This window comes from Watersipora subatra, chromosome 8, assembly GCF_963576615.1.
Source record: "Watersipora subatra chromosome 8, tzWatSuba1.1, whole genome shotgun sequence".
Lineage (NCBI taxonomy): Eukaryota > Metazoa > Bryozoa > Gymnolaemata > Cheilostomatida > Watersiporidae > Watersipora > Watersipora subatra.
In genome coordinates this window covers 28,653,988-28,672,622 of record NC_088715.1, presented here as the reverse complement: position 1 = coordinate 28,672,622, position 18,635 = coordinate 28,653,988, and the positions used below count along the sequence as shown (strand labels likewise).

General features: G+C 34.4%; 1 protein-coding gene and 1 long non-coding RNA gene across 3 annotated transcripts in view; both read left to right on the top strand.

Moving 5' to 3' along the window:
- Positions 1 to 18,635, top strand: part of LOC137402424 (signal peptidase complex subunit 3-like) — a 67,975-nt gene that overhangs the window by 20,916 nt on the left and 28,424 nt on the right. The gene's annotated exons all lie outside the window — the stretch shown is intronic.
- LOC137402102 (uncharacterized) lies at positions 406 to 15,831 on the top strand. Of its 2 annotated transcripts, XR_010979457.1 has the most exons (6): positions 406 to 459; positions 4,479 to 4,535; positions 7,741 to 7,863; positions 8,294 to 8,407; positions 12,897 to 13,047; positions 15,725 to 15,831. It is a non-coding gene; the product is annotated as an uncharacterized lncRNA (long non-coding RNA). The 2 variants fall into 2 exon arrangements; XR_010979456.1 differs by lacking the exon at positions 15,725 to 15,831 and having other exon boundaries at positions 12,897 to 13,158.

Below are 18,635 nucleotides of genomic sequence, written 5' to 3'. Positions count from 1 at the left end.
GTGTAGCCTATCATCAGAAAACTCAATGACCAAAATTTGCTTGATATTTCTCCAGTATCCTGCGGGACATGTATTGCCTCCAGCTAGCTTTAGCTTTCAGAGCCAGACATAGAACCCAGTTCAAGCAATAAAGGTCATAAACTAGTAACAATCATTAATTAAACATCTCTTTGTATATAGCTTAGTGTATGGCATTATGTAATCTCATACCTGTTGGCTGTTTAGCTCAGAGAAAGAGCTAATCTCATCAATCACTGTCAACAGGGTGTCAACAATCACTGTCTCTGTTGGCTGGCACTGGCTACATGCATTACTCATGTGTCTTTGTGTAACTTGTGATGTACTCTCTAACTTGGTCCACATAAATGCATGCTAATAATCAAATGTCTTTTTTTCTTGTACTGTGTGACATTGTGTTTCGTAATAATGCTATAATGCCTGGCTTGCTCTTGGTTGCAGGTATGTACTGACAAGATAAAACAATCTGACTTTTTTTCATTTTTTTTCCAGGCTTTCATTTATATGGTCTCTAATTTAGACAACAACTGCGACGACTTAGCCTTTAGCTGTGCACTTTTCTTGTCTTTTTGTTATCGTTATTTATGCCAACAGAAAATTTAATATTCACAGTGTTTTTATATAGTAATGATAATAGCAAAAAGAGTACAATTTAAAATAGTTTTTCTCTGTAATTACCAAAAATCATTTAGCAACCGATATAGTTCTAGTCATAACATTGAAATGAATATTTTCATGGTGTAGTATCCTGGTTAGCCTCTGAACCTTGAGTTAAATGTATTCTGTTTTTGTCTAATTTAAAAGTTTTGAGCTATTGAGACATACACTGACCCTCGTATAGAGATAAACCCTGTCTTTAACAATGATGATTTCAGCCAGCTTTCAATAACCTAACCAACAGACCTTACCCATTCTGTGTTGTGCTGTCCTTGTATTGTGGTTGGTTTTTGTTAGTGCAGAGTAGGTGAGAAGTAGGATACTTGAGCCAATAAAAGAGTTACATTTTTAATATGAAATAACTAAGGTTTTTTTGCGTTGTATTTATAATTTTGCATGCTCTTAGAGCTTGGTTAAGTGCATCGGTGAACATGGTTTTACTTTTGCTCTCTCAACTGCATTCAAATAATTTCATATAGTAAAGTCAATGGGCCATCTATCTTTGAAGAAAGATGCATGGGTCAGTATGGAGGATTCAGAGGCCACCACTTGAGGAAACTTGGGCATAAGGGCAAATTTCATGATCTTAGGCTATACATATAACTGAAAGCTTTTCATTTAATATCTTATTACAGCACTACCCATAACACTATTTGACGTATAGATTTTTGCTGCTTTCTTTTTATAAAACTATGGTATTGGCTAAAAGCGTAAATTGAATGGGTTATGATAAAATTATACTTGGCCGCTTGACCCATCTATCCGTTTTTGCGCTTGCATTGCAGTAGATTAGTTGGGCCAACTGGTCCAACTACCCTCATCCTTAATGGCCCATGTATACCCAGCTTATAACTTTTGTAAAGTGCCATAACTCTCAAGTTATTTACAGATTAGTTTTAAATTTTGTCTCAAATCGGTTAAAAGATCTTTATTTATGTTAAAAACAAAAATTTGAGTAAACGTCATTCATTTGCTGCATGTTAAACCTGCTAGAATATTAAGTAAATTTACGAAACAGTACTGATGAAAGGTAACTTACCTCCATGCTTGACATTTTCACTTTGACAGAAACTAAGATGGCAGCAGTGACCTATTTTTGGATTGGACAATATTATACAAGCAATAGAAAACTATAATAAAGTAAACAATTTCTAATAATGGGATACCTATGTATCCCCTGTTTCCATATATCCCACTTCTCCCCTAATATTTGTCCTGAGTAATTATACTCACTGGAAATGTGAGTTTATCTTCTCTCAATTGTTGGCATTAGAAAGTTTGAGTATTTTTATCATGTTTGCTAGAATTTTGACTTCTGAGTTCGAGTTTGGCACATGAATTATTCAAGCACAATGAATAAATGTTGGGATTAGTCGCTTGAAAGATGTGCGATACTCAACAACTATGCCTGCTATGGACTAATGCATCTATGGAAATAATTATAATTGTATTTTAATATCACAATTACTATTCTGGTGTTATGGATTAAATTAGGCTGCTGAAATATAACACTGGATATCTAACATGTTTCAGTCAATGCTACTTGCTAAATTAAGTTTGAGCAGGGTAGTGTTTTTAAAGGTTTACTCTCTATTCTTTGGATTTAAGATTCAATGTTTTTGTAGTTGTACCTGCAAAATGATAGAAAATCATTTTCACCTGTAATTACAATTTAAGTATATGGAACAGTACTTGAATTGTTCCATATACTTGAAGAAAGAGATAGAGATAAAGTTATAGCGACCAAAAAAGGTAATTGACATGGTATGGCTAAATATGACAGGGTTGTTATTCACTGCTGCCACATTCAAGGCAAGGCCAATGTTTTCACTGCAGTTTATCTAGTATTTTGCAATATTATCACAGACTCATTATACACGCATTATGTGGCTCTCGGAGCGAATAAGAGTCAGGCTTATAGGGCAGAGCTAGCTAGAGAGTGGCAAAACACACCTGTGAATAATAAAACTTGATCGGAAACACTTACTAGAACCAACATCTTCGTACATACATACATAAAGCACTAAGCTGGGACAAGAACCCACCAGAGCACGCAAGCCAATAATAGCTAAAGCTGAAGCAATAATAGTCATAAAAGCTGAAGCAAGCGGTAGAAATGTCAAGTGATTTGCAGGAACTGATAATTGCAGGGCTTTGTGAAGCGTATTAGATATGCATGACATGAGAAAAACTCTTTGTCGCGGATTTACATATTATTGATTTTATTGAATGATATTAATTCATTCGCACCTGCCTAATTTTTAGGCGATTTGCCCCAGATACCGCTGATTTTCGGAAAGTTGCTGTAATTCAAATTACTACTACAAAAAACAAACTTAAGATAATTTACTCATTTAAATTTCACAAGAACCAGCCAAATCTCCGTTTTCAAATTATATTATATTCATACAAACAACTCGTATCTCTTTTATGTAGATTCATGCATCAAAGAAGGTAGTTTTAGGAAATTTCCAATTTTCAAAAAAATGTCATTTGCTGAAACAAAGTTAGATTTGCACCATAAAAATTGCAAAATATACTAAGTTTGACTGAAATTAGTTATTTATTACAGACAATACATAGTTATAAAGATTATTTATACAGATGTAGTTAGTCATGAACACGAAAATCATGAAACTTCAAATTTTTCCCAATGAGAAACTTTGAATTTTTTCTTCAAACAAATGCATAGCAAATCTATATGCCAATATAACACGAATAAAACTTCATGAAAATGTTTCAAATAATAAAAATATGTTCAATAACTCTGTTCTTGACTTTTCAGATATCATAGACAGCTCTCAGAACCAATATGATCCTATCGAAACTGAAAGATAACGTCAGTCTGACTACAGCTGGCAGCGTGAAGAATGCATTTTTATTCGAGCATAACGATTCAAATTGGCAAAATTAAAAGTTAATAGAAACTTTGAAACATTAAAAATAATGTTTTAATTTGATTTATGCAGTCTTTCAGTGTCTTACCACTTTTTGATCTGCATATTTACTGCTGAAGTTGAAAAAAGATTATCACAAACGATAAAATTTCAAGTCAGCATGATGATTTCCGGTTTTGGTAGATATTGAGATAGGTGTACTAATCGGGTTATAACTTTTGTCGGAGATGTCACAGAAGCATATTTTAAAGTTTGTCTGATTGGCCAGAAATTTTTCTTTATAGCGAATTAAAAGTATTATTTTATAACTAAAAAATAATGATGCAAAGAGTTGGTAAATTTCAGACGCGAGTAAACACGCGTTGAGTGCCTGACAATGTTATAAATACGCATGTTAACTTGCGTTAACTCGCGCATGGGTGCGAATGAGTTTATCTGGTTATGTAAACATTCACAGTAGCAGATATTATTTGAGAGAAAATGACTATTTTGACTTAGCCTTGCTTTTGTTTGTAAACATTTTGTTGAAGATTGTCTAACGAACCATGATACAGGTACATGCAAAATCGTGAAGCTCTTCGTATACACATTAATATGCTAGTTTGCAAGTTTTTGTCTCGAGCTTTAGCTTTCAGAGCCAAACATAGAACCAGTTCAAGAAATAAAGGTCTTAAACTAGTAAGAAGCATTATTTAAACACCCCTTTGTATATAGCTGAGCGTATGGCATTATGTAATCTCATACCTGTTTGCTGTTTAGTTCAGAGAAAGAGCTAATCTCATCAATCGCTGTAAACCACATGCTGGCACTGGTTACACTCATTACTCATGTCTTTGTCTAACTGGTGATGTACTGTCTAACTTGCCAACATAAATGGATGCTAATCAATTGTCGTTTTTCTTGTAGAGTCCGATATTGAGTTTCGTAATAATGCTACAATGCCTGGCTTGCTCTTGATTGCAGGTATGTACTGACCAGATAAAACGATCTAACTTTTTTCCATATTTTCTTTCCAGGTTTTCATTTATATGGTCTCTAATTTAGACAACAGCTGCCAGGACTTAGCCATTAGCTGTGCGCCTTTCTTGTTGTTTTTTTTACTGTTACTTATGCCAACAAGAACTTTAAAATGGTATTGTTTCATATAACAATAATAACAACATAGAGTTACTACTTAGAATAGTTTTTCTCTGTTATTACAAAAAATCAAAATTTGCATTCAATATAGTTCTGGTGATAATATTAAAATGAGTATTTTTATGGTTTAGTCTCATGGTTAGCCTCTGAGCCTTGATTTCAATGTATTCTGGTTTTGCTAACTGGAAGGTTTTAAGCTATTGAGACATTCACTGACCCTCCAATGAAAATAAAGACTGGTTTTAACTCTTTCGCTACCGTAAGCCGATATATCAGCTTTAGTGGTAGTTCAAGTAAAGGCCGTAAGCCATATATCGGCTTTAGTGGTAGTTCAAGTACAGGCCGTAAGCCATATATCGGCTTTAGTGGTAGTTCAAGTACAGGCCGTAAGCCATATATCGGCTTTAGTGGTAGTTCAAGTACAGGCCGTAAGCCATATATCGGCTTTAGTGGTAGTTCAAGTACAGGCCGTAAGCCATATATCGGCTTTAGTGGTAGTTCAAGTAAAGGCCGTAAGCCATATATCGGCTTTAGTGGTAGTTCAAGTACAGGCCGTAAGCCATATATCAGCTTTAGTGGTAGTTCAAGTACAGGCCGTAAGCCATATGTCGGCTTTAGTGGTAGTTCAAGTACAGGCCGTAAGCCATATATCGGCTTTAGTGGTAGTTCAAGTACAGGCCGTAAGCCATATATCGGCTTTAGTGGTAGTTCAAGTACAGGCCGTAAGCCATATATCAGCTTTAGTGGTAGTTCAAGTACAGGCCGTAAGCCATATATCAGCTTTAGTGGTAGTTCAAGTAAAGGCCGTAAGCCATATATCGGCTTTAGTGGTAGTTCAAGTACAGGCCGAAAGCCATATATCGGCTTTAGTGGTAGTTCAAGTACAGGCCGTAAGCCATATATCAGCTTTAGTGGTAGTTCAAGTAAAGGCCGTAAGCCATATATCGGCTTTAGTGGTAGTTCAAGTACAGGCCGAAAGCCATATATCGGCTTTAGTGGTAGTTCAAGTACAGGCCGTAAGCCATATATCGGCTTTAGTGGTAGTTCAAGTACAGGCCGTAAGCCATATATCGGCTTTAGTGGTAGTTCAAGTACAGGCCGTAAGCCATATATCAGCTTTAGTGGTAGTTCAAGTAAAGGCCGTAAGCCATATATCGGCTTTAGTGGTAGTTTAAGTACAGGCCGTAAGCCATATATCAGCTTTAGTGGTAGTTCAAGTACAGGCCGTAAGCCATATGTCGGCTTTAGTGGTAGTTCAAGTACAGGCCGTAAGCCATATATCGGCTTTAGTGGTAGTTCAAGTACAGGCCATAAGCCATATATCGGCTTTAGTGGTAGTTCAAGTACAGGCCGTAAGCCATATATCGGCTTTAGTGGTAGTTCAAGTACAGGCCGTAAGCCATATATCAGCTTTAGTGGTAGTTCAAGTACAGGCCGTAAGCCATATATCGGCTTTAGTGGTAGTTCAAGTACAGGCCGTAAGCCGGCTTTAGTGGTAGTTCAAGTACAGGCCGTAAGCCGGCTTTAGTGGTAGTTCAAGTACAGGCCGTAAGCCATATATCGGCTTTAGTGGTAGTTCAAGTACAGGCCGTAAGCCATATATCAGCTTTAGTGGTAGTTCAAGTACAGGCCGTAAGCCATATATCAGCTTTAGTGGTAGTTCAAGTACAGGCCGTAAGCCATATATCGGCCTTTCAATATGGTTTCACTTTTCTTTTAATTATGAAGCCTATAGAACAGCTAGACTAATCAAATTTTGTCTCCAGTGAAACAACCTTGTTGCCAACTACTTGCTATCAATGTAAATATTTTTAGCTAAATATTGTCAACAAATCGCGGTGATAAATGTAGTGACCGTAAAACGATATATCGGCTTATCAATAGGGTTTCACTTTTCTTTTCATTGCGAAGCCTACACATTAGCTAGACCAATCAAAATTTGTCTCCAGTGAAACAATTGTGTTGCCAATCACGTGCACCTAAAAAAATTTTGTTTCAACTAATCCATTTCTAATTATTTTTCAAAACGGTGAAACCAGATCGTTATCGTCATAGCAAGGAAAAACACACTGCGTTCGTTCAACACAAATAAAACGTTCGATATTGTACAAGAGTAAAAATCACCTTGTAATTATCTTGTAGAAAATTTTGTTTTGAATAGGATGCATTTTACAGTAAAGTGATATCTGCTTTTATTCTCGAGATATTGCTTAATTACTAGCGGTATATCAGCTTTTCAAAAAGTTGGTTCATTAATTTGGGCAGAATATTCATTCGGTAAGATTTTAATGTGGTAGTGAAAGAGTTAAAGGTTTACTTGCATCAAAATTTATATTACAGTTATTTAGTATGGAAAGATTAACCAAGTCTTACTTTGTTGTGTTGTAGGTGGAAAATATTTTACTAACTATATTTTTCCAGTATATTTTGAGTCATGAAATGATGATGAGCGTGTGCTGGATGGATATGATCTGTAAATTTTTTTACGAGTTTTTAAAATTGTGAAAAAGTTTATAGTTTCAGCCCGAACAATGGTGAAATACCATTTTTTTCTGTTTGATGACATCGGTGGTAGGTTTTTTACTAGTGTTTGATCAAATATCATTATACTATTCTTTGGATCGCTGAAAATATTGCCCAGGTTTACTGACACGCATTGATAAGATCGGCAAGGATCAAAGCGTTAAAACTTGACATATCATCAATTCATGAATTTTTACAAGTTTATATTTATATTTAACGACTATGGTATTATCTTATTGACATGGAATTACTTAATTTATTTGAAAATTTTAGCACTTTAACTACCAGAGGTGCGAGCTGTCTACTGACACAGGCTTGGGTAATATTTCATAACAAAGGCTAGTACAAAGCCATTTGCCCAGCTGCTTGCATTGAAAGCTGCTCATCCATAACAGCTCATGTATTGCTTTCCAGTTGGCAAGCACTTTATGTATGCCTATATCAAATTTATTGGCATGTCCACCAACATATCAACTGGTCGTGGATCAGTAGTTTGTTATCTGTTTAGGCCTACGTAGTCATTAAAGTCATCTTTCCTGAGAGATGTTACAATGATGAACAGATCTCAAATGCTAGTTCAACGCTTCTTCCCAGTCATTGGATGCGTAACCAACCTGATTTTCAAGGGCTGGTAGGTCATCCTTAACTAGTTCACTTAATAAGCTTTTTACTCACATAAAGTGAACCTTTTTGCGGTATAATTTTAATTTATTTTAGACTTGATCGATACCCCAAACTTTTTTTTTAACTTTTGATAAACGCGATAATAATACCTCAAAAAAATACCATAACGCATCTATTTTGATGCAACAACACTCTATCTTTCAGTCCTACTCCCATCCTTCAATAAAAAATGGCCCTCAATTTTTCAAACAATTGCTTTAAGTGGTCTCAAATAGCAGTACCATTAAAATAGAGTTAGCATTCAAATATAGGTTTAACGGTAGCCCACTTTCAACATGTCTGCAAATACCAAATAAAAGGTGGTCAGAGGCTCAATGCATAAAGTGGTCATCAACTTTCTCACTTAATATTATGTTACAAACATTTTACTTTTGTAGAAGTTGTTTGATCTGGAGAATAAAGATGAGCTCTCCACACCGAACTATAGTCCCTCGATCATTTCCTCATAGAACCAATCATATCGGTCTACAAGTTTTTAAAAAAGCTAAAGGGTGAGTTTATGAGCCCTTGTTTTTTTAGTCTTGATCTTTTGATGATTATAGTTGGCTCTGGAGACTGCAGTTATTAATTACATTGGGCAGTTGGCTAAACCAAAATACCATAGCACTGGCAATCAAAAAAATAACTAAAACAATAGTTAGGATGCAAAATACTAATGTATGAAGTTGTATGTACAAATTATCCGTTTTTTATATTTATGTACAGTATTTCAACTATGTATAAATTTAGTATAAAGTTTATTAAAATATTATTATTAAATATTAATATTTAAATGTTAATATAAAAATATTAACCATTTTTGCAAAGTTTGACTGATTTTTTTAATGAGTTTAATTTGGGTTCTCAGAATTGAAACGTTTTAAAACACAAGCAGGTTTGTACGTAGTCCATTAACTGAGTGCATACAACAGGCTGTGCAGTGCAGCTCAGCACAACGTACGCGTTTAGCCAAGATCAATGTTCTATGGCTCTTACAAAGTTTTCCGTACAAAACACTTTTTTTAGTGAGTAGCTGATTAATTGATTAATTGATTAATGGATTACTGATTGCTTCCTATTTTATTAGCAAAAGAGGCCGAGAACACGGCCGAGCTCACACTGCAACACACTTTTAGCTTTTTGTTCGCATCTTTAGATGTAAAATTTTCTGTTGATTGATGTGTATATAAAAAATCTCATAGGCGGCGGGTTCAAAAATAGGGGCCATGCTAACCTGAGGGCACACTTCATTCATTGGTGAAAGTTAGGTCTTTAACAAAAGCCATTACATTTATGAGAATAGCGATTTGTATACCAAAATATGTTGTATTCTAATAAATAGTGTATTACGTTGTTCTATATAGAACGATATGGTAATGATGCTACCATATCACTACCAGGCACACTGGCTTTTTAGCTATAACTAAAAAACAACTTGTATTAATCGTTTTAGGCAACACTCTTGCTCACCTAAATTCTGGAGTTTTCTGTTCATGTAATAATATTATGTTTTCCAAACTATGATACAATTAAAAGTGCTCTTGTGAATCCTGGTCATCAAATGTTTTTAGCATTTTTTATAACATCAAGTGGCAATTAAATTTTCCTATTTAATAATAATAATTTATTGTGTTTTCCAAACTATGATACAATTAAAAGTGCTATTGTGAATTCTGGTCATCAAATATTTTTAGCAATTTTTTTATAACATCAAGTGGCAATTCAAATTTCCTATTTTCCAGCAAGATCAATAAATTTTTAACCCCTCTTAGCATTTTCAACATATTGAAGAGTGAAGTAATAATTTGTGGATATGATCCACAATAATCATGAACTTGTGGTATGACTCTTACTCTGTTTCTTACATCAAGCCTGCTTATAAACATGCTGTCAAAATGCAGTTGCATTTAAAGGTCGACTCGCAACAAAATTTACATTACAGTTATTTGGTATCAAAAAATTCACCATGTCTTACTCTACTGGGTTGTAGGTGCAAAATTTGTAGAATGGTAATTACAAGCTCTTAAAAGCTCAAAAATGAACAGTTAATCGCAGCCATCAGGAAAACATCGTAGGTTAGAATCCCTGTATTTTGATTACGTACTCAACTCAATGTAGTTATTGTTCTGACATGCAGTGTTATCACGTAAAATTAAAGGCCAATCACAGCCTCGGTATAAAACGTCTCGTAGCACTAGTTTATGACAAACACTTCGGGTGCTCAATTATAAATGCTCGCTACTTTACAATTTTTTCAGCTTGGTGTAATTTTTTTGTCGTAATTTGATCATGTGACCCATAATTCCTGTCAAAAAGCATGAACAATTTCTGCAGAATCCTTTGACTATCACAGGTGTCCAACAGGCTCCTCATGTCATCAGAGGATGGTATACATTCCTTCGAACTAAAGTTAAAAAATAAAATAATTTTTAGGCGAGGTTTTGAGATATCAGTGCTCAAAGTGACAGCATTACAATGATCAGGAAATAGTCACCTAAGGACAATAGACATGATTTATTGAATACATGAGGTAAATTTGTAAAAATATTTTGACAAATGAGATTGCAAAAAAGTTTAAACAGAAGCCATCACTGCGCAACTTACACCCCATTTTAGCCGTTTCGTAAAGGGATTCCAACCTATGACGTTTTTGTGATGGCTGCGATTAACTGTTTGCTTTTGATCTTTTAAGATCTTGTGATCACTTTTCCCCATATTTTGCACTTACAACACAGCAGAGTAAGATACGGTAAATGGTTTGAGACTAAATAACTGTAATGTAAGTTTTGTTGCAAGCTCACCAATAATTTACGCATAAATTGTCTCAGTTATTTTTTTAATCATTTAAGAATTAAATTAGCTATAATAATAATTAGCTCGATTAATATTAAAAGCTTGGAAACCTCTGGTATTGTTTTTTTTTTAATTATACACGTATACAATATGATTCTCAAATACAGCAAAGCATGACGTAAAAGTAATACAAAGCAGATTTTACACTGATTGCTTCTGTTTTCTTTTGACGAAACTGTTTCAGTGCGAATCAAATTGTTCAACTCCTGAGCTACTGTGAACCTAGTAGGACAGTAAAGATAGTCAAAGTGTTTTCGCATAACGAAGTGCTGCATGATGTGGCTTTGTCAAGCTTTTGTACGAATGGGTCGCAATCTCAAAAACCATGGTCAAGTCGCAAACCATGAAGTTGAGTTATCCGACTATAAAGCTGCACTAACTGAATAAGTAATACATTTTTTTTAGATATACAGCTATTTCTATGACAACCAGCTACAATCTGTTTAGATTTTTAACTTCAGCATAATTTTCTGGATATAAATTCAGAAATCTAGATAAATATCACAACATCTTGATTGATATTGGTTGCTATGACATTTTGAAATGTAAACACAATTGTGCATTAGTTTTTGTTTCTCAAACTTCAACACTTGTTTTCTCGGAACTATGTTTTGGCATTAATGGTTTCAGCATTCAGCATGCATTAATTACATGCATTCAGTTTATTGACCATAAAACCTGCTGTAATTGAGGTAAAATCAAAATTTTGTTTTGCAAAATAGCTGTGAACTCACTCCTTTTGATAGTAGTGTAGATAACTCCCAATCTCAAACCACTGATTTAACCATGGTTTCTGAGATCATGACCCAAATTGTTTATGATTAGTGAGTAATTGACAAATTACTTTACTGTATATATACCTGAATGAAAAAAGCAATTGTTTGTATATGTTGAACCAATAAAAATATGTTTACAACCCAAGTGTAGTTTCGCTTTGCGAATACTTGCTTTATGACAATTTCTTCTTAGAAATGACAGTCATGTCGGAGGCATAACAGCCACAAATTTTTACTAGTTTTAGTTCTATGGACTGGGTAATTTTATTGAGTAATAGTGCTGATGAGAGTAATTATTTTTATCAGTAATAATATATTGTAAACTAATAATATTCATGAATCATCTGACTCGAGTTTTATGCTCACCTCACGGTAATTTCAAAATGAACGAAAAGTGTTCCCTCTCATTCTGCAACACATTTTTTATAGTTTTCGCGGCATCAACTAACGTATTATTATACTGATTAATTTGCTATAAAAAGACTGTTAATAGATCATGTGGTTTAAAGTTATAACCATTTATACAGACTCATTTTAGAAATTAGGTGTCACTAATTACTTATGTTGCAGTAAAGAAATTCCTTTCGTAGTAAAGGAGTTGACGTTAGTTTGTTAAATACATCATGTAGTTACCACACTGTTTAGAACAAATAGTGCTAATGTAAAACTACAATAAAAATATGTCATCGCTAACATAAATTTGCTACCAGTTTTAATTTTATATTATACTATATATTTTATATAGGTTTTGCATTTTCTATTAAAGGATTTTAAATGTTCCCAGGACAAAAAGAAGCCACTGCAACAGGCTTTTCATAGAAATGATTTTAAACTCTATCTTAGTATGATAGATATTTCTGTAACAAGTATTGATGTGGCTAATTGTGCCTAATACTTTTATACGCTTTTGACTAAGTCGAACAAATCTAGTTTGTTTCACTCTTACCACCTGCCTCAAGTCGGTGCAAATGATCATCAAAAATTTGATTTCTTTGTGCCGCTAAAAATGGCACATTAAAGAAAATTTAGTTTGGTGAACACTCAAATATTGGTTAATTATTTGCCTTGCTAAAAACCGTAATAGACTCATCTGGATTACATGTACAACTTAGCTGCCTAGGTTGCTAACTCGTAGTTCCGTGGCTTGTTATCATTTAGCTTGTTAGGGAGTAGTAATCTTTTTAAAAACATGAACCCGCTTTTTTTGTTGGAAACATACCATTCAAGCAGCAAATGTATGTCAGTGCTACTGCGCATTATGCTGGTTAATATTCTCAGCTTTGTTAATCATTCTTAGTATTGAATAAGTGTTGCTGCTTTTTGGTTTGTCTCTTTTTCCATATATATGTAACTATTATGTATGACTTTTTAGCTTCATGAAGCTGGTGCAGAGTTCTTACTAACCCTTTAGTGACCGCGGGCTTACGGCTGGAATTCCCCCAGCGCACCAGAGCATTTACTATGGTTATTTGAGCCTTCGATACCACTGCGTAAAAACTGCATCAACTTTCATCAAAATTGAGGTAGATACATAAATTAACATGCACAAGAATGCTGAGAAATTTCTCTACAAGCTGATTTTTTTTATGTAGCTAGCTTGCATTTGCTTTCCTGCAAAACTCTCAATTCGTTGAAGCGACGAGTTTTTTTATTTTTGTCGGTCATTTTCAATTGTTTTTATATTTACTAAAAGCAATTTTGCAATGTTGTATAAATAATTCCTGCATGGATTTATATGTTCACAACAATTTTAAAAAAAAATTAGTCGTCCAAGAGCATTGAAAGTGGAGTTATGAGCTCCAATGTATAGCGGGAGCGCCACTGGAAATGCTCAAGACGCCTTGTCCATAAGCAGCGCAAGACAGTCACCCGACAAGGTTGCTCCAACTTTTGTGCAAATTGGCACAAAACTGTGAATAAATATGCATCTGGAAGCTGAGAAATTTTCCTGCAGAATGAGATTTTTTCCTCCACACAGCTTGCAAAAACTTGGCAGCTAGACATATATAATTATATGCAGTTACGATTTTTTGCTCTAGTTTTTATGCATTTCTTGAGACTATAGATCTATGTAAAAGTTTTGCATATAAAGTCAATGCACAGGTTCATGTGTGCTGCAGCAAACATTAACCGGTTGTGTGCAAGAAGAATTAAGTCGTGAGCCTATATTCACACATTTGGTGAAGCAGCAAAAAACATGAAGTAACATTTATTATGAGCAGAAACAGCAAATCATGGACTACTAGATTGCAAAACAATATGAGAACAGAACCTTTTGATTAGACCGCTGATCTGAAGATGAAAGTGTGCAACAAATACAGCACACCAATGCACAACTAATACAATAGATTAGCAAATTTATGTAAAAATGCTAGCAATACATAGCAGTGAAGCATTTGCGGAAACAATAAAATACCATTTGTAAATAAATTTAGTTAGCATGGTAAAGATCAAAACATGACTTGCACAAATATATTCCACTTGTGACTCCGCTGCCAGTGCATTCAGCTTGCTCGTCGACAATGTATACAGACAACTGGTGCACATAGCCAGAGACAGCAACGGAAAGCAAATAACTTAATTCCAAATTTAGATCTGTTAGATGGAATATACTGTCTGAAGTTGAGCCATCCTTCCCATGCCAGCAAGCTTTCATCTACAGATATAAATTTATCAGAGTGAAAAACAGGATAGAACCAGTCGCATGTCATGGCAAAATTGTTTTCTAACTTGAACATTTTATTGCCAGTAGGGTCTTCAAAATTGTCAATAAAGTGTAAGCTTGCTTCTAATTTTCTTTCAATTTTTAAATTGATTAAAAATCAGCGTAGATAATAAAGGAATGTCACAGTGAACCAGTAAGGCAGCATAGTAGGCTTTTTGAGAATACCTAAATGCAAAACTAAACAAACAACTCCCCAAATCTTTATCATCAACAGGCTCCGACGCATCGCAATGTTTTTGAAGGCCATATTTATTTGTTTCGTTCAAAATAATATTTATAGTGACCGATGTTTAAAAAGCTTTGAATAATAAAAAACACCTACCTGTTTAAGAATTCAAACTTATACTCCTGCCAGACTGTTAGCAAAATGTAATTATTTTGGTTTTAAATCAGCTCCTCTTTGATATCCGTCATTATTAGCCGTTTCAACACCGGCCGTTTCAGTCTCACTTTCGCAATCCCATTCATTTTGTTGATTCTCTTTTTTACTTTCATCGGCTTCCTCACATTTTTTGGTCTAAAATCCCCTTCTTCACTTTCAAACCTGTCGTTATCTTCCTGTAAACAAATCTTTTTAATAGCGCTTCAAATATCGCATCGGTTCATGATGATCAGCTTTCCATAAAGACCGTTCAACTTCTAACAAAGTGTTCTTTTTGCACATGCGTAGAAGGGAGTAATTACAGCCTCAAAACAGTAGTATGATATCTTTTAAAACTCCTCAAAATATTAATGAAAAATGTTAGTGCCATTTTTAAAATAAATAAATGAATTTAAAAAATACCTATCGAAGACTCAGATCTGATGGCAATTACGGGTTTGGTGCGCTGAGACTGCGCTCTCAGCCCATAAGATTTACGGGAACGGTGTGGAAAAGGTTAACAATAATTTGGTTGAACGTCAGGTTCTGGTTATTATGTTTTACAAATTGGACTATGCCCTGTGAATAACTGCTTAATTTCAATTATGTACACAGCTCCTATTCACCCTTGCATGTTTATAGTTGTCGTGTTCTTGCATTCCTGTTACCTGTTTACCGGCGATAGCACTTGTACAAACTATAGGTTAGCGTAGCGTCTGAGACAGGAACAGAAACTTGCAGTTAACACCCATGGTGACGAGCTCTAAACTTTACCTTACAATAATATCTAGAAGTCAAGTCCAAATCAAAGTCAGACAACTGACAATCGATTTCATGACTTGGTGATCGCTTTTGAAATTTTGTTCACATTGCTTAAGTCATGCTCTTCTAATGCCTAAAGACTACACCGGTGAGGAATATAAAAGCTGTGATTGAATGTCAGGGCTAGAATACCAAATACACTTCTACTTGCTCAGTTTTTGTTTTTTCTGCAGCAATCAATGAACTTGCAAACGATTTGCTGTAAACGTATGTTGAAAACAGTTAATGTAAATCGGAAAAGGTTCTATTAAAAAAAAACTTGTTATTTCTATTTTGTTATGAATCATTGCAGAGTGCTGCCATAACATGTCCTGCATCCTCTTTGATGCTAGTCAAGTTATCTACAGAACTGGCAATTTAAGGTTCAAACAGCTTACATACATCTTTGGGATGTTTCTGGTCAGAAGAGAGTGGACACAAGAACTTAGTGAAGGTAAATCACGGTGTTTATAGACCAAAATTTTGAGAAACGTAGAATGAGCTTTAGCAAAAAAAAAATTTTTTTTTAGAGGTATTTTACAATTATAGAGATAAAAAATCACTTCTAGTCTTAAAAATTCAATTATATTATTTTTGGCAAATACATTTAACACTTTTGCTATCACATCAATTTCTGACCAAACAAAATTAATTCAAACAAATTTTCAAAAAACTGATATACAGCTAGTATTTAAGTAATATCACAAAAATCAAAACCTACCGTTTCACTGTTAAATGCATCTTTTTCAAAAAAATTCTACAAAATAACTATGAAACTGTTTAGTGAGTCCCAATCTCACAAATGTTCTGACGCTTTCTTTGCGTTGAATGAACGCTGTGTGTTTCTTATTGCCATGACGATAATGATCTGGTTTTTCTGTTTTGATAATAAGTAGAAATGAAACTGTTAGGCTAGAAATTATTCTATTGGTTGCGGGTGATTGGCAACCAAATTGTTTTGGTAGAGACAGAGTTTGATTTGTCTAGCTAATGTGTGTGCTCCGTAATGAAAAGAAAAGTGAAACCCTCATGATAAGCCAATACATCGGCTTATGGTCTGTACTTATATTACCTCGGAAGCCGTGACATCGGCTTATGGTAGCGAAAGAGTTAATAATTTTTCCCTTGCTATACCCTTTATAACTTTCAATGGCATTCATGTTGGTTAATAGATTGACTCGCATATTAGTATTACTTACAATCTGTTTGTGATAAATCCAATTTTTGCTCAAAATCCCGTTCTGCTTGTCATAGCTATCTTTTGCAGTTATCCTTCATTTTTCGTGATACACAGGGACATTGGTTCTTTGTGAAAAGTGAAATCGCAAAATAAAAAGTAGTTTCTTTTACGTACTATATATACATGTACATGGCTCAAACTTTTTTTGTTAAAACACTTGCATTTTTCTCTAAACATAATGTATTTGTTTCCTGTATGATAAATAAATTGAAGTTCTCTTGATTGACTGTTATGTCGTATTTCAATTTCAATCCCAGTATGGTAATTCAAAGAATGAACTTCAAGTGTATGGGCATAGTTTGGACTTTATCTGGTTGGAATATCTGTCCAGTAAATGCTCTTATAATGCATTCCTATTATAACGGGAACTCCACCTAAAAATAATTTATGTAAAGCTTTTGTTTGATGCAACATAAATACTTTCACATGAAGTAAAGTGTCAAGTTGGTGCAAATTCTCAAATTCAATGACGAGAATTTTATAGCTGGCTTTAAAAATATAGTTTACATTCTTGCCGAACTGGAGCAATAAGAGTATGTATAGGGTTCGCTATTATAGATTTTAGTACATTGTTAACTCTTTTGCCACCACAAGCCTATGCATCAGCTTATCAATAGGGTTTCACTTTTTTTATTAGGAAGCCCACACATTAGCTAGACACATCAAATTATGCCTCCAATTAAAGAAATTTGTTTCCAAGCAGGTGCAACCAATATAATTCGTTTGCAGTTCAACCATTCTAACATTTCACAGTAATTTAAGTACAGACAGTAAGCCGGTGTATTGACGTTTCAATAGGGTTTCACTTTGCTTTTCATTACGAAACCTACACATTAGCTAGACTAATAAAGTCTGGTCTCGCACGAGACCACCTTGTTGCTAGTCAGGTGCAACCAATATACATTATTTTTGTTCAACTATTCAATTTCCAATCATTTTTTCAAAACGGCAAAACCAGATCGTTATCGCAAACAAAGCGTCAGAAAAATTGTGAGAGTGAGATTCACCAAACAATTCTAAGCTTACCTTGTAGAGAACATTCTTTTAAATAAGATGCATTTTACAGTAAAATAATATCTGTTTTCATTCTTGATTTATTGCTTAAATACTAGCGGTATATCGCTTTTTTTCGAAAAACCGTTTGAATTAATTTGGGAGGGTTAATCATCCGGTCAGAATTTTATGCAGTAGCAAAAGAGTTAAACTAGTTTGCCATTAGAAGATGTCAGTTGTGTCAAAAAATAGAAAAAATGACTAGCCTTTCATAAACTCCCAAAAATTGGAAAGCTACCTATTGGTGCAAGCATTGGAGTATTGATATACCCAGATGAATGTTATGAGCTCTAGTCTCATCAAAAATATATATTTTTCCTAACTGTATCCCGATGATGGATAAATGAAAAGTCAGACAGACACCGCTTTCACCTTGTTAGTTAGCAACAACAAGTATCAATCAGTCTTTTGTTGCTTTTATTTACTTCACCTTCTTGTTTGTCTCCAAATTCATGTCTACTGCCAATTAACCAGAATGTTTTTAATTGTTTAATCGGTTGATATGAGCATTAAAGTGGAAATTTTACCTGAGCTAGTAATTATTTCAGTTTTCTCGAATAGTGTTACAAAAACGAACTGTAACAAACAGGCGCAGTGGCACTTGCATGCCAATGGCAGAGTAACTTTATTGTAAAAGCACATGCCATAATCGTGTAAACCAAGGCTGAAAATCTGTTCTACTAGAAACTTCTGAGCTATTTAAAGGACTTTAATAATGTCTATATAATCTCAGATTTTTTTGAATTTTTTTAAAGTGCTCGAAAGGGCAACTTCATGTTTTTTTGTCCCAGCATTGAACCTTCTTCAAATAGATTACAATTTTTGGAGAAAAGCCATCTGCACAGCAATTGAAGGCTCATGTTGTTCGTTGGAGCTTAGGACATATTATTTTAGTGTTAATTGTGTTTTACTTGTATCATGCGTATTTTGG